Source organism: Pinus tabuliformis, chromosome 2_1, assembly GCF_031772625.1.
Source record: "Pinus tabuliformis cultivar Carrire ecotype Pingquan chromosome 2_1, CPIR1, whole genome shotgun sequence".
NCBI classification, from domain to species: Eukaryota; Viridiplantae; Streptophyta; class Pinopsida; order Pinales; family Pinaceae; genus Pinus; species Pinus tabuliformis.
In genome coordinates this window covers 172698822-172715566 of record NC_142299.1, presented here as the reverse complement: position 1 = coordinate 172715566, position 16745 = coordinate 172698822, and positions in this window count along the sequence as shown.

The following is a 16745-nucleotide window of genomic DNA, read 5'->3' as shown; positions in this document are numbered from 1 at the left end:
CATCATCCTTATCCTTTGATCCTATTTATCATTCTTGGCTTATGATTTGATTAATACATTGGTGGATGTCCATTTATTTATGACTCAATTTTCCTGCTTTTTCTTTGCTTTTGATTTTAATATTTGTAGGCTTCCTCGGTCTCTCTCATCGGTTTGAATGGGGGTAGATTTTAATATTCTCAGGTTCTCCTTGACATGACTGTTGGGTAAACCATTTATCTTTTTTATTCATAAAATGAAACCTTATCTTTAAGGAAACATTTTCCATGAATATGTTTTCCTTGTGATGATACTCAACTATCCTGATAAGTTAAGTTTTTGATTTTGTATACTTATCATTGGACTGTTCTTTATGCTTGTCTTAATCTTTCCACCATTTTTTAAAATTTGCGACATGATGGTTTTCTTTAAAATGTTCTTAGGATAGCAAGACTAACCATAAATATTAGTCTCTGAAAACTTTCAACACCATCCCTTTCTCTTAAGGAGCATATTTACCTCCTCATATATTAAGTAATCCATTAAGGGTTAATATTAATCAAAGTGTATTTTAATATAAAAATATTAATTGAGGGATAGGAGGTCTCATTACGAGCCGACCTACCATGATCATGGGTTATAACAAAATTGACATTAGCACTATTGGTCACCAAGCCATGGTAATGGATTTCAGTTGCAAAACTGAAAGACAATAGGTCTCATCATGAGACAGATTGTTCAATTTTGTTAGTTCTTGTCAATGACACTGTTATTATCTGGTCACCAAGCCAGGAAAACAACCTTTAGTTGATTACTGAGAAAACTCACGAATAAAATAAACATTTTCAAAAATATGAATTTATATCTAATATATGGAATATAAGCGTACCATTGGGTTAAAAGGCATCCCTATCAAGGCTATAGATTCCTACTAGCATCAGTGGTCATGCTCATGGTATTAAAGTTAATCTAAAAACTATGATTTACTTGGTTGTCCTATCTTTTCCTAAACTCATTATTAATAAAATTCTACTGATTTCATTTACGAGTTTATATTTTACCTTGTTTTTGAACCATGGTGGAAATAATTTGGACATATTTCTAATTCCCAATTGTTGTTCGACTTGCAAAGAAGAGATGAAACTTTTCAAGTTATTTGGGTACCAACATTCTACAACATCTAATCTGTATTCCTTTATTTTAATAGGTTTTAGATTATTTTCACCATAGATAACTTTCTCTCTCAGTTAGTCGCCATTTGTTGGCCCTGGAGAATTGTCCCTTTATTGAAACCTACATGGTATGTGTTCCCTCTTATTCTCATTGTTTCACTTTTGAGTTTTTTGGTCCCTTTGATTTTGATCATATCTTGCCTCATATGTTATCTCGATCCTTGCGATTAATACTTGGGTTGCTTGGTTCACACATTGGATTTGGTTTCACCAATTTCCTCACTATTTTGGTAATTTCCCAATGAATAAAATGCCAGATTATGATTGCTTTTAATAACTTGTCTTGAGCCCTAGATTTCATTTCTTTGATGAATCCCACTTTCGGGTTGCCTAGTTTCAAATTTCTTATGTTCTATGTGGCATTATGTTATTCTCCTGTGCATATATGTATATATATTAACATTTTTTATTTAATTTTATTAATCCTAGCTTATTATTATTTAAAAATAATATGTATGTTAGAAATATTGAGAGTTGGGGGTGGGGGGGGGGGGGGGTTTGAATCATGATTTCATTCCTAATTGAAATTAACTTAACTTATTCTCTCATTTCATGTTTATCTTGAACAAGTACTTCATTATAAGATCGTAGTGTTATGAATTATAGCTTATCCAATAAACTATGAGAAACATGAAATGTAAGAGCATGTAAACCATAAAACACATCAATCACATAAGGACAATGGGATTTTAGGTGGAAACACAATGTGGGAGAAAACCACCATTGTTGTCGTTTTGTATTATTTTATTATTAATAAAATCATATTACGTTTTGTACTGGGGAAGACATTTTCCAGCATGCAGACTCCTATGTGCAAAAGGTTACAACCTCTAAATGTTCTCCAGCTCCTACTAGAAAGGAGCTACTACCCCCTAATCAGATTTACGAACTCCTAGCAGAAGGAAGATCCTACTTCCTCACTAAAGGATCCAACCCTTAGCACCTCTGTGGACAGCGTTTCAAAATTTTCATACTAGATCCACCTATCATCAAGAACATGTAGGGAACCACCCACACTAACCATGTACCAAGATATCAAACACTGAATCACTAAATACCAATACCAACCACTGAATAGTGAATACCAATCTTGAATCACTGAGAACCAATATTGAATACCAACATTTCAATCACTGGATCACTAAATACCAAGATTGAATTTCAATATGCCTATGTAATCATAACACTAACCAAACCAATATACCAAACCTCAAATGAATCAACACCAAAAAATTGTCATATCAAGCCAAATCAAACCCTTGCTATTACATAGCACATCAATTCACAACATTTTTATGCGAAGCTCATCAATCCAATATGACTAAAATTATTTGTTCATCATTGCTACCAAGTAAATCAAAACCCTGTCAAATCAAAGCATTTTCACATCCATAATTGTCAAGTATCAAGTCATAAATTGTCAAGTATAGAATCATTAGATATCAGGTTTGAATGCTAAGCCAAATCCCATCCATGAACTATCAATCACCAATTTTTCAAGTGCCATGCTCATAATAAAGTCATCTGATCAAATGATTCAAGTTCTATATGTACTGCGACAACCAAATTCTTTAACTCTTGCAACCAAAATTTTAGTCATAACTTGAATACAAAACAAAATATCTATCAACATTCCTTTAGATATGAGCTCCTCATATTCTGTGCGCACCTGCATTAAAAAATATCACAAAGGAGCTCAATGATTGCACATACAATTTCTTTGGTTCAATCTCCTTTTATAGAAATTCAATCTCCTCAAAACCTTAGGCAAAACCAATGATTCCTGAATACCACAAGAAGACAAACCAAATAAATTGATGACCATGTCAATTTACTTGTGTGCACGAATTTCTTGTGGGAAAAACCATGGATTCATGCCTATTTTTTATTTTCTTAACCTACAAATATTGTCGCACTCATGATGAATATAATCTTCAGATGAAACAGTTTCAGCCACCCTCATAGTCCTTTCTCGATGCAGTTGAAACCTTATGTTTTCTCTCATAAGTCTTCTTCATGTGAATGGGGCTTAGGCTAGGGAAAAACCTTCTCTACTTAGTCTAGATCTTTGGGCATGCTTCATCATGATCTCCAACATCTGTACAAGCCTTTGAAGTTTTTGCATTACCCTTAATTTCACTTCTCTGCAACTTGAACTTACTTTCTACACTAGACATTTCAATAAAACCATGATGACATATTCCTGCACTGGTAGTCCATGTCGTCATAAAGAGAAACTGAGATGAAATATTCCACAGAAAAATTCCTTAAGATAAAACATGCACAAGGTGACATAATCATCCTTCACTTTGCACTAGAGGATACCACATCAATCAAGTTCACACATTGTGATAGGATCATAACAAATTGTGATTATCATAGTTAAGTTGACATCAGTGTAGGTTGTCATCAAGGACAACACCAGAGCCATAATGCCAACAATATCCCGCTTTGGACTTGATGGAAACCTCCAATTTCTCTCTCCCCTTTTGACATCAAGTGCAAAGGGCATAACCTTTTATGCTCTTGACCTGCGAGAAGATGCCAGAATACCAAATATACAAAGAAATACAACCCAGAACACAGAACAAAATGAGAAAAACAACAAGTATTTTATTATTCAAAGATGAAGCAATCTTCACTTGCATCTTCAAGGGGTAAACATCCAACAGAGAAGAGCTCGATTACAAAATAAGACACGATGATCCTTAATGGGGAGTCTTTATCCTTTATATAGGATTCATACATGCAATACCATCTATCTAATACCATCACCCGTTTGCAACTAACTATGGTCACTTTCTTTAAATGCGGGTCAACCACTTACAATTTTTAATATGGACTTTATTGACTCTTTAACTAACTATAACTATGACTCAACCCTATTACAAAACAAAGGGGTTAGGGTTGGACCCTGACATGCCCTCCCCCATAAAAAACATCCTTGTCCTCAAGGCTAAAGCTGCAAGAACTGCTAAAGAATAGTGGCTGGTCCCCATGTCGCATCTTCTGGAGAGGTGTCTTTCCACTTGACAAGGACTTCCTTAATCGTGTGGCTACGCAAATGTCATTATAGCGTGTCAAGGACATGTTCAGGTTGTTTCTAGAGTGAACCTTCTTCATCCAATTCAGGTAGACTGGTTTGAATTCTGCAATTGTTCCCCACCACTTTCTTGAGGAATGATACATGGAAGACAGGATGGATTTTTTCCATTGGTGGCAAGGTTAGCTTGTAGTCTACTTCTCCAATGCGCTGAAGTATTTGATAATATATGTAGAATTTTTGAGCTAATTTCTGAAAGCCCTTGTATTTGAGTGATGTTTGCTTGTATGGTTGTAGCCTCAAGAATACCTGATCCCCTTCTTGAAATGTGCGCTCTGAACGATGTTAGTCTGCCTGTTGCTTCATTCAATTCTGAGCTTGATGGAGATTATCTTTGAGATGGGCTAGCATGGTTGCATGGTTCTGTAGGAGTTGATCCACTTCTTGCACCTTATAGCATCTAGGAATATAAGAAGTAGGTTAAGGTGGGAGTTGACCATACACTGCTTCATATGGAGTCATCTTGGTGGCGGCATGATAGTTAGTATTATACCACCATTCAGCTAGAGGTAACCACTGTACCCACTGATGTTGCTTTTCTGAAGTGAAGCACCTTAGGTAGGCCTCCAAACATTTGTTGACTACTTCAGTTTGACCATCAGTTTGGGGATGATAGGAAGTACTTAGTTGGAGTTGGGTGCCTTGTAGCTTGAAAATTTCTTGCCAAAAGTTACTGGTGAAGGTCAGGTCATGATCAGACACAATGGAAGTGTGCATGCCATGCAGTTTGAAGATCTGGTCCATGAAAGCTTGTACCACCAAAGTGGGGGTAAATGGGTGGGGTAGGGTGCAAAAACGAGCATATTTAGAAATTATGTCCACAACAACCATGATGACTGACTTGTTGCTTGACTTCGGAAGACCAGTAATGAAATCCATAGAAACATCCATCCAGATTGAGTCACGGATGGGTAATGGTTGTAAGGTGCCTGGGGGCTTGACTGTTTCTCCTTTATAGCATTGACACACATCACATTCAGCTACAAAAGTAAGAATGTCAGTTTTCATTCCTATCCAAAAGAAGGAATGATGAGTGCGAGCATAATTCTTCTGAAAGCCTGCATGGCCTGCAGTGGGAGATGAGTGCAACTCTGCCAAAATGTGTGTTTTGAGGGTGGATGTCAGTGATATCACTACTCTATCCTTGTAGCAAAGAATCTCATCCTTCCAAGAGTAGCCCACTGTGGAATTAGGATCTTCTCTCAAGTTATTAATGAGTTGGGAGAGAGAGGCATGTGAAAACCATTCCTTGCGGGATTCTTCAATCCAATTTGGAATGGGAAGAGAGATTGATAGCAAGGTGCTGTCATCCTCAATTTGGTGTGAGAAAGCATCTGCTACTACATTTTTGCACCCTTTCTTGTAAACTATCTCATAATCATATCCCAACATTTTGGATAGTTATTTTTTTTGCTGGGGTGAGGATAGATGCTGCTCCAAAGAATATTTGAGGCTTTGATGGTCTGTGTGGATTTGGAAACGTCGCCTCAATAAGTATGGTCACCAAGTGTCTACTGCATGTAAGATGGCCATCATCTCCTTCTCATAGGTAGATTGTCCCAAATGTTTCCCACTTAGTTGTTGGCTGGTGAAAGCCAAGGGTATACCTTCCTACATTAAGACAACCCCAATAACAGTACCTATGCATCACATTCAATCACAAAAGATTTGGTGAAGTTGGGTAGTGCCAATACGGGAGTGGAACACATGGCTTATTTAAGAGCCATAAACGCCTGTTGTGCTTCATCAATCTAGAGAAATGTATTTTTCTTGAGAAGGTTAGTGAGGGGTCTAGCAATTCGACCATAATTGCGGACAAATTTGTGATAGTAGCCTGTGAGACCCAAGAATCCCCTCAAACTCTTCAAGGTATTTGGTTGGGGCCAATCCTGCATTGCCTGGATATTTTTGGGATCCACCCTGACACCTTCACGACCCACAATGTGGCCCAAATACTCGACTTCTTCCATGCCAAAAGATCACTTGGATAGTTTGACAAATAATTTATGCTTCTGGAGCATTTGTAAGAGCAGTTCTACATGTTGAATATGTTTTTCCCAGGTGAGGTTGTAGATGAGAATGTCATCAAAGGAAACGAGGAAATTTTTTCTAAGATATGCTTTGAGCAGGTGATTCATGAGGCTCTGAAAAGTGGATGGGGCATTACAGAGACCAAATTGCATGACCAAGAATTCATAATGGCATTCATGAGTTTGGAAAGCAGTCTTGGGAATGTCTACTTCTTTCATGTGTATTTGGTGATAGCTCGAGCAAAGATCTAGCTTAGTAAAGAATTGAGCACCATTTATTTCATCCAGTAAATCATCAATAACTGGGATAGGGAATTTATCTTTGACCGTGAGCTTGTTGAGGGCCCTAAAGTCTAGATACATGTGCCATTCCCCACATTTCTTGAGCACCATGACCACTGGTGATGAATAAGCACTGATGCTAGGACGAATGACACTGGCTTCTAGGAGTTCCTTGATGATTTTTTCAATTTCATTCTTTTGGGCAAAAAGATATCTATATGGGCGCACATTCGGCGGTTATGCCCCTAGGACCAAAGTGATGCTATGATCATGTTCCCCTCTAGAGGTTGGAATGTCTTTAGGCTTGTCAAAGACTTGTTGGTGGCGGTTTAAGACCTGTTGCATCTCAGGATGAATATGAAGAATAGTGGGCTCGATGGCCTAGATGGCATTAATTGGGCGATAAATCCATGATGGCCCTTTTTCAACAACTTTTCCATTTGATGTGAGCTGATGATAGAAGGAGCACCTGTCTAGAGTCCACAGAGGGTATGCATGTGGTCATTCTACTTAAAACTCATATATAACTCGTGGAAATCAATTGTGATTGGGTCTAGTGTGTGAAGCCATTTAGCACCCAAGACAATGTCGCAACCACCCATGTTGATGGCAAACATGTCGGTCTTTAGGTGGTAATATCCCATATGAAGTTTGATATTTTCGCAACGGCCTTCACATTTCATTGTCCCCCCATCAACAATCTGGACCTGGAAATTAGAGACTGCCCTAACGAAATAATGAACAGCTTCGGCGACTCTCTGATGGATAAAGTTATGAGTGATGCCACTATCAATCAATACTACTATAGTACAATGTTTAATAAAACCTCTGATTTTGAGAGTTTGGGGCACAGAAATGCCTACCAAATCATGTAGTGAGATAACTAGTTCTTCTGCCGTAGCTGGGAGCAAATTGTCCTACTAGGTGTCCTCGTCTTCCTCCTCTGGTCCCTCAAGGGGTGGGGCCTCCTCAGATGAGATGTGATCAGTAACATCAATTTGGAAGAATTTGGGTTCCTTGCATTTATGCCCCGGGGAGTATTTGTCATCACAGTAGTAACCCAATCCTTGTTTTCTTCTTTCAGCCATTTATGCGGGGGACACCTTTTGAACCTTAAGTGTTTGGGTAGTGCCCTGAGCTTGGGTGGGATGTCCCTTGGCTATGAAATTTGGACGAGGTGACTGGGCAGCTAAAGCATGTTCCACTTCGATTGCCTTTTTGCAAGCGTCCATCCATGTCGGTGGGTGGTGCATCCGGACATGGGCTTGGATGGCTTCTTTGACACCACTTATAAAACATTCCAAGTAGAATTCATCTCCCAGAACTTCTGTGTAGATGGCCAATCTCTCAAAGGCTGCAATGTAGTCTTTTACTATGCCTATCTATCGGAGCTTAGTAAGATGACCCAAAAAATTAGATTCACGGTCAAAGCGGTCACAAATGGATTTTGAGAACACCTGCCAAGTAATTTTCCCGAGATAGCATTTCCGATGCCACTGCCACCATTGCAATCTCTCTTGGTCCAAGTAAAGGCCTCCCACATGTAGTTTAGTTTCATCATCTACGATATCATTTAGAGTGAAATATTGATCCATTTGTGCTACCCATACTGCCGAATTAGAGCCATCAAATTTGTACATGTCTAGCTTGGGTGGTCGAGGGTGGGAATGTTGGTGATTTCCATGGAAGTGAATATGATGGCTAGATTCGCCTTGAAGATCTTCATTAAACCCATGTGCCTTTGATTGCAACCCCGAATTGCCCCTTGTGAATGTGTCCATGAATTGTTGCATCTGGTCTACTAGGCTCTTAAAAGAAGCCAACTATTTTTCAAGGCTCTCGAGCTTCTCGTTGGTCATGGCTTGAGCTTTGGTCTCTACCATACATAGATCCTGGTCACTTGTCATCACTTTGAAAAAATTTGGGACCAATTGAAAATTGAAACTGACAAGTGAATGGTACCGCCTCGATCAGCTCATCGTCTTGATTCTTATGGGCTAAGTCTCTTATAAGCGTCTTGGAAAGGCCTCATAATTTTTTATTTTTTTTTAACTCTGAATGAAGTTTTACTCCCCACTTATCAATGCTACAGTGGCCAATTTCCAGAAAACTTAATCCTGCCCATTGTCCTGCAAGAATCGCCCCACGGTATAGGAGCCACAAGCCTCCCTGCACAAATGGTCATATCTGCCTGCGAAACCCTAAATTGTTGAATGTGAGTTGGACTGCGGTGGCGGCAGAACCCCAACTGCTAGAACTAAATGGTACTGTGGTGGTAGACCCTTAACTGGTGGATCTGATTGCTGCGGCAGCGACAGTATCCCAACTGCTAGATCTGATCTAGAAAAGAAGATAATGGGCACTCTTCAGAGAGATGAGGGAACTATGGTCTCAAGGAGTTTCAGGTGCTACAGATTGCAATATACATAAGGGTCCAACAGTAGTAGTTGGCCCAATCTTTCAGGGCACTAACTAAGGAGGATCAACTGTACCCTTAGCCGTACTACTCGACTACCCTATCGTACGAATGAGTAATCTCCCCAAGTATTGTTCTAGGTGTACTGTAGTAGCAAGACGGCTGACGGTTTATCTAAGGAGAGGTTTCAGGTGAGCCTAGGGGGCTTCCGATATACCCAAAGGGTACGTGGAAGATAGTCCGTGTGCGATTTTGTCTAATGCGCTACTAATCGAAGGGGTACCCACAGGGGTTACAAGGGAGTCCAGAAAGCGTGACCACCTCTTGTATTTTCTACATGCATGCCTCCCCAAATCTGTAGGTTTATGCGCTCAACAACAGATCCCATGGTTTAAAGACGCCGGAACACGTCTTAGCCTAAAAAACATTTTTGCTAAAAATGGAGATACCACTGGCCCTGGAAATCACTCTGATACCACTTGTTATGCTCTTGAAATGCGAGAAGATTCCAGAATACCAAATATACGAAGAAATACAGCCCATAACACAAAACAAAATGAGAAAAACAACAAGTATTTTATTATTCAGAGATGAAAGCAATGTTCACTTGCCTCTTTGAGGGGGCAACCTCCAACAGAGCAAAGCTTGATTACAAAATAAGACACAACGCTCCTCAATGGGGAGTCTCTATCCTTTATATAGGATTCATACATGCAATACCATGGGTCAGTACCATGGTTCTCTCAATACCATCTATCTAATACCATGGCATGTTTGCAACTAACTGTGGTCCCTTTCTTTAAATGCGGGTCAACCACTTACAATTATTAATACAGGTTTTATTGACTCTTTAACTAACTATAACTATGAATCGACCTATTACATAAATAAAGGGGTTAGGGTTGGACCCTAACATGACTGAATAAGTGAAGAACACCCCCTGCAATGCTTCAATAATAAAAATTTGTTGATGTGAAACAAAGAGCTCAACTGACGAAGCTTCCCCTGAGCATATACTGGGACATGAAATAAAAGAACAAGGATTTATAAAGAAAGCACAAATACATCCATAGGCATGAATAACACAACCATTCATCTCCTAAAGAAACATGACTAAATTCTCCATCGTGTCCATCAAAAAACCATCCTCAATACTTCACTTTATCATCATGATTTCCATCAACAATAGCATATGATTACTATGAATAGGAGACTCATCAACAACATATGTGAAGTAGTATATCAACCAATCATCAAACATTGTGTGAGAAACATATATGGAATAATCTAATATTTTTCATAATAATGTGATTGTGCCAATAAAAAACAATAGGGATAACAATAATCCAAATGCCAATCACTAGTAAGAAATGCAAGAACACTGATCAGCAACAATAATGAACTTGTTGGTTCTCGTATTGTCCCGGTAACTAAGAACAACTTGAGAAGATGTTCACTGATTATTCTAAGAATCCTCCCACTTCAAGTGACGAGGGTTGGCCTCCCTCCACCTCATGGGGTATTCCCCGTGTTTGAAGTAATTTTAATAAATGTTCTAATTGAAAAAATAATTATGGCCATGTTAATGATATTAGAATACTTTATATAAAATAAGGTTTTAGGGAAATAAATGTGGTAGTAACACACTACATGAGACTTATTAAATAAAATATCATTTATGAGAAAATGAGGTTAAATAACATATCATAATTCACACATGATGAGGGTTAGTGAGAAAAAATAAAATAAAAGGAAGTTAGAACAAACTTGCTTAGATGCATCTAATTGAAATATGTAGTTAAAATAATAAGACATCAAGTATCATTATCAATTTATCCTACAACATAACAACTAGAATATTTGATTTAATTATTTCTAATAATAAATATTGGAGAAAAATTAAATCAAATGAATGTGTGAAAGATTAAAGAATTTGGTCAAGTCAAACTATTCCCAATCAATCACATGTGCCAGTGAAGCCAATAAAATTAGAAGAGAAATGAAAGAGGAAATTGATTTTTATGGTACTCAATTTAAATGTGCAAGTAACCCTAGATAACATGTATCATTATAATTTCAACCTGCAACAAATGAACTCAATTCTTATCTAAAAGTTCCCTTAAATATCAAGTATTCAATGACATTTAAATGAATTTTTGCATCCAAGATCGTTGTATAATCAAGTTAAATAAACAATCTTGAATGATTCTACAAGCTATTATAAAACTTAAACAAAGAAGAACACATGAAAGAAAATGAAATGAAATTAATCATGGTATTATTAATGAAACCTCACAGTCACAATGAGAAGAGCCACTATCAACAGGTGCATTATGGCGGTAAAAGGTAATTATTCATTTCCAGCCTACCATCCTCCAATTTGTCCTCCCCGAACCAGCCACTTCAAATGAGAAAATAATTTTTTTTTATACAAAATTTCTTTTACCCGTTTCAATAACTGTCTCTTAACTATATAATTAAATGAAAAATAAAATTATTTTTTCGAAAGTCATCTTTGGAGAATGTTTTGATTTCGCATATACTCTATTTTTTACTTGGACATGGACCTAACATTTTCCTCCTTAATAATGCTCAATCGAATTAATTTTTACATATTATAATCTATCGGAATTGATTTCCCTACATCATATGAATGCAAATTAGTTTTTTTTTTAAATAATTAGTCACATGATGGGCATATGTAAACTGCAATAAATGTAGTTATTTTTACCTTGCTCAGTTAATTTCTTCTCGAAATAATTTGAATAAACATTATTTAGACAAAATATCACTCACATACCTTGTGTTTTTCTCAAATTGGCTAATTATTTTCTTTGATTTCATCTCCATAGTAAAACTTACTAAATATTTCAAAAAAATCAACAAAAATCATAAATCCTATAATGCATTTTTACCTCCATAGTAAACCATAGTAGATACCTTCAAGCTATATGAAACTCTCAAGGTTTGGAGAGTATATTTTACAGGAGGATATGCATAGGTGAAGGTATCTTAAATTCACAACCAAAATATTCTAAGCAGTTTTATAAACCTTTAGTAAACTTGAATGTAAATTATATTAATTGTCAAATGTGAAGGCTTCAAATTTTCCTGCTAAGGTGTAGTAATCTAGAGATGAGATCCACCTTTAATCAGGGGTTCATATCTCATGTCGGGTGAGGAATGGGAAGTGAGATAACGACCCTCCTCTCATTTGATGGAATCCAACCGTCGATCAAATTTTTAATGAAGGGTTCACATTTGATATCAGGTGGATAGTGGTAGGTAAGTTAACACTAGTAGAAAATGATGAAATTAGTGACTAGGTGACTAGAAAAGTTATTCACTGTATCTTTTCTAAGTGAAATACCACTGAAAATGAGCAATCTTAAGTGGCCCAACTAAATACAACTAACATACATGACTGGTTTAGTCTTGGGTTAAAATATACAACTAGATAATAAGTAATACAAATAAAAATGACTAAAGTGAATGACTAATTTAGTCTAGGAACAAAAATACAACTACCTAACAAGTACTCATATAATATGAATCAGTCATTTATGTTAGCCATTTTAATTGTGCTACTTCAACAATCTAAACATACAAGTGATATAAGCGATTCAAAGGTTATTATAGATTGGCTGAAAGGTTATACTTCCTTAAACACTTTCATTATTTTATTATTTTATTTTGACCGAGCCAAAATGTCTACATGATATTACATTACACTACAACATTTATGCTATATTGGACTTGCGTGTGCCACTTGGCACAATTAGTACAATAGTATAAGTCAACCAAAACATAGCAATTTCATAAATTTACAATGTAATCAAAATGTAAAGTATGTAATTTAAATGTGTCCTCTATATATACTTGTGTTATTCTATATGCTTTTAAAATTTACTCATATTTTAAATATAAATTAACAATTCAAATATAAATTATGTTTTAGAAACTAATCTAAATTATATTAATAATTTTAAAATTCATTCAATTGATTTTTTTTTTTTTTAAATGACACCCAAATACCTAAATTTATGCAAATATAATAAATAAAAGGAAATGGTCTTTTTGCATTGAATTTCTTAGATGCACAACAAAATGAAGAATATACTAGGTATTTCATACAAATCTAGTCTTGCAACTAAATGAAACAAGAACCATAAAACACAATTTTATGGAGGATGAAAGATTATATTCACATGAAGAAGTTGATCATTTTCCCTCTGCTTGTTGGATCAATTTGTTCACAACCACACCATTTCTCATTTTCCCTTTTTCCCATACCCTTTTTTCAATTGTGTTCCCTTCTCTCTTATCTCTTATTTGCTTAAGGATCAATCCTTTAGAGTCCTAAATGAATGGTGATGAGAATATTGGGCCTAGATTTGGGCCTTTAGTAGATTTGGTAGAAAAACAATATCTCATACAACGTCACCTACTAAAATAGGTAGCTCTGCTAAACCTCAGAGCCAAATATGCACAAGAAATCACAGAGTGTGAATCACTTTCCCAAATGTTGTATAGAAGATCCACATCCAAAATTTACACCATTAAATACATGTTACCATCTTCATCATATGTGCCTTTGACGCAAATGCAGAATGCTTGAAATGCATCCTCAAGGAGCTTCTAAAGCATGTACTACACATTATCTGCTCACTTCTCTACTAAATGTCGAAATGCTCTGTTTTCTCAAATTGAGTTGAATGAGCTTATTTTCCCCAATTCCTCATGCATGTTGAAGGCTAGGAGGAATTTATCAAGGGTATAACGAGTATATGTGATGTTCTAGATTCGATTTGTGACTCCCATGAATGAGACCTCAAATAACCTCTTATTGATTTGCCTGTTTGGGAGAGCCCCGCCACACTTGTCCATAGCTTATGCCCACCTGACTCTAATGACAATGCATAGTTAATTAACTTCTCTTTTCCATATGTTGGGTTGGGAAAAAATCAAGTTCGCTTGAAATAAAATGTGATATGGGTTTTACTGTGTTTTCTTTTTTCTTTTCTACTAGGAAGTTACTGGCTCAATTCTTCTAATTATTTTTCAGTATTTATGGCTTATTATATAAATTTGGGATCCCAATTTTTTCAACTGGAAAAATCGATATATATTTCATTAAAAAGCAGTTTTTACAGAGTATCTTCAATTGTTGTTTGCTGCATTACCACGCAGGGTATGCTACCAGTTCACTGTATTAAGCTGTTCATCCTAACAAAAACAAAATAACAGTAAAAAAATGTTCCAGCAAGCCTATTCTTTCCTTCCCTTCTTCTTTTCCACCCGGCGCCAACCTCCCGAGTCAACTGTGGGTGAAGTTGTGACTAGCTGGTTTTCCATGGAGATCAATTGTTGTTCTTTGTCAAATTCTGAGCCTTCTGAGCTATGGGTTCTCTTTATGCCACTTACTTCCATTTGCAGCTCATTATGTAGATCTGTAATGATCAGCCCCGTATGATTATATTGGTTTTTTGCTTCCTGTGTTTGTTTCTGTCCTACTTGAGGTTCTGGTTCCATATGATTCTCTGGTAGGTCCTCCTTGATGTCTTCTTCTTCCAACGGCTCTGTATGTTGCCAGCCTTTGGGCTTTCTTGGTTGTTTCTTGGTTTTCCTAGGGTCCTTTCGAGCTGTTGGACAATCATTTTGAAGATGCCCTGTCTGCAAACAGTTCCTGCATCGGAATGTTGTGTTTTTGTAGTCGAGCTGTTGTATCCATTGGGTGTTGTTGAAGTTTAGCGTGATGTGGTCTGGTAGTCCCTGACTCAAGTCCACTTCTACTCATATTCTGGCGAATGTAAAGATACCCCTGATTGCTCTGTCTTCATCCATTTTTAGGAATTTCCCTAGAGAATTCCCAATGGCGATTAGCACTTTATGGTGCCAGAAATGCAGTGGGAGCCCGTGTAGCCTCACCCATACAGGCATGGTTGAGACTATCATTGTAGTTGCATCAAAACCGGAGAACCAGGGGGTTGTGAAGAGGCCAGCACTGCCCCAAAACCAAGGTCCTTGTTTAATAATTCTGTCTCTTTCCTGTTCAGTATCAAATTTGACTATGAAATACCCTTTAGGGCAGAAGTAAATTTCGCAGTTTGTTGTCCATGTTGTGTAGATCCATTGATGCAGGGCGTCTGATTTTGGCCAGAAGCCATTGAATCTACATATGACTGCAGTATTTGATAAATCTGTGTATCGGTTATTTGCCTCTGGTATAGATACCTGTAGAGTAGGTGATTCTGGCTTTTGTTCGACGATGTAAGGTCCTGGCAGTTCTGTTGTTGTTGCTGCTTTGTTTCCAGTTTTTTCTTCCTTTCCTTTTACCGCCTCCCGGAAAGAACTTGTATTTTTGGAGCTGGTTCCAGTGCTTCCTCCCCACAATCTGAGGGTTAGGTTGATGGTTGAGTCATTTGCTATATCATAATACTGTAGGGTTTTGTTGTCTTGCAGATTGAATCCTGAATAAATGAGGTTTTGTATTTGTTCTGGGATTCCATGGCGGCCCTGTATTTCCTTTTTTAGTTTATGAATGCTTGTTGCCTTCCTGAGCCGCATGCAGTAGTGTTTTCCTTCAAGCAATTTAATGAAGATCTGAATCTGATCTGCGCCTTTATGAGTTAGATCAGTGCTGTGAGTCCTTTGTTGAGCCAGATCTGTACTCCTACGCTGTGGATCTCTCCTGTGGTACTCTGTTAGATCCGTGTTTGTGTGGAGTAGATCCTGATTCACTGGTTTATGAACCAGATTTGGTGGAAGTATAGCAGATCTAGGGTTCGCATGTCTTCCCACTGGGGGTGAGGGAAGGCCATTTCCAACCAACGGTTTATCCAACGCAGTTTTCGCAGGTTCGATGCGGGCTGCTGCAGATCCAGTTCTTCCAGCAATAATGTTCTTGTGAAAGTCCCGGATCTGGCCATCCCCATTCTGTTTGGCTCCCGCGCATATATTATTCTCCAGCCGTTCCACTTCACCCTTGTCCAGCAGCACACATTGCGGATCTGATCGCTGGTAGTCTCCGAACCCTCTGATTGAGCGATGCATCGAGATGTTGAATGCCCAGATCTGCAAAAGAATCCCAAAGTACCAAGGAAACTCCATACTCCCAGCCCATACTGTATCTTCAACCAAAAGAAACGGCCCTATCTCAATAGATCGGCTCCACAGTACGCCAAATAGGGATCTGGGGCCCTTCATATACCTTGGCTTCCCATTCACGTAGGCAGATCTGCCTGTGTTATGCAAGGCATATGCGGAGGAGAACGCATCTAGTGCGGCCGCAAGCAGATTTCTGCAAAACCAATAACTGATACCCGAATGGGTTCTGGGCTCTCGGACAGTTAAAGTATGCAGATCGCTGGCCACAGGCAGCTTTCCTTTGTTCTTTGGACGGAGCAATCCAGCCCGGTACCAGAGAGAGGTATTATGCTTTGGATCTTCAACGATCCAGCTTCCATCTGTTCCAGAACAAACCAGATCTGCAGTGGCCACGGCGGCGCAGATCAAATCTCCAGAAACCCTGACTTCGTGCGTCGCCTCCATCGCTCTCCCTTGATTCAACATGACGTTCACCTATATTTGGGATCCCAATTTATATTTACTAAAGAAAAATATACATACAAGAAAAAATAGGCTATATTAAGATAAACATATCACCTATTGGTGATTTACATTAGGTTTATAGAGATAGTGGA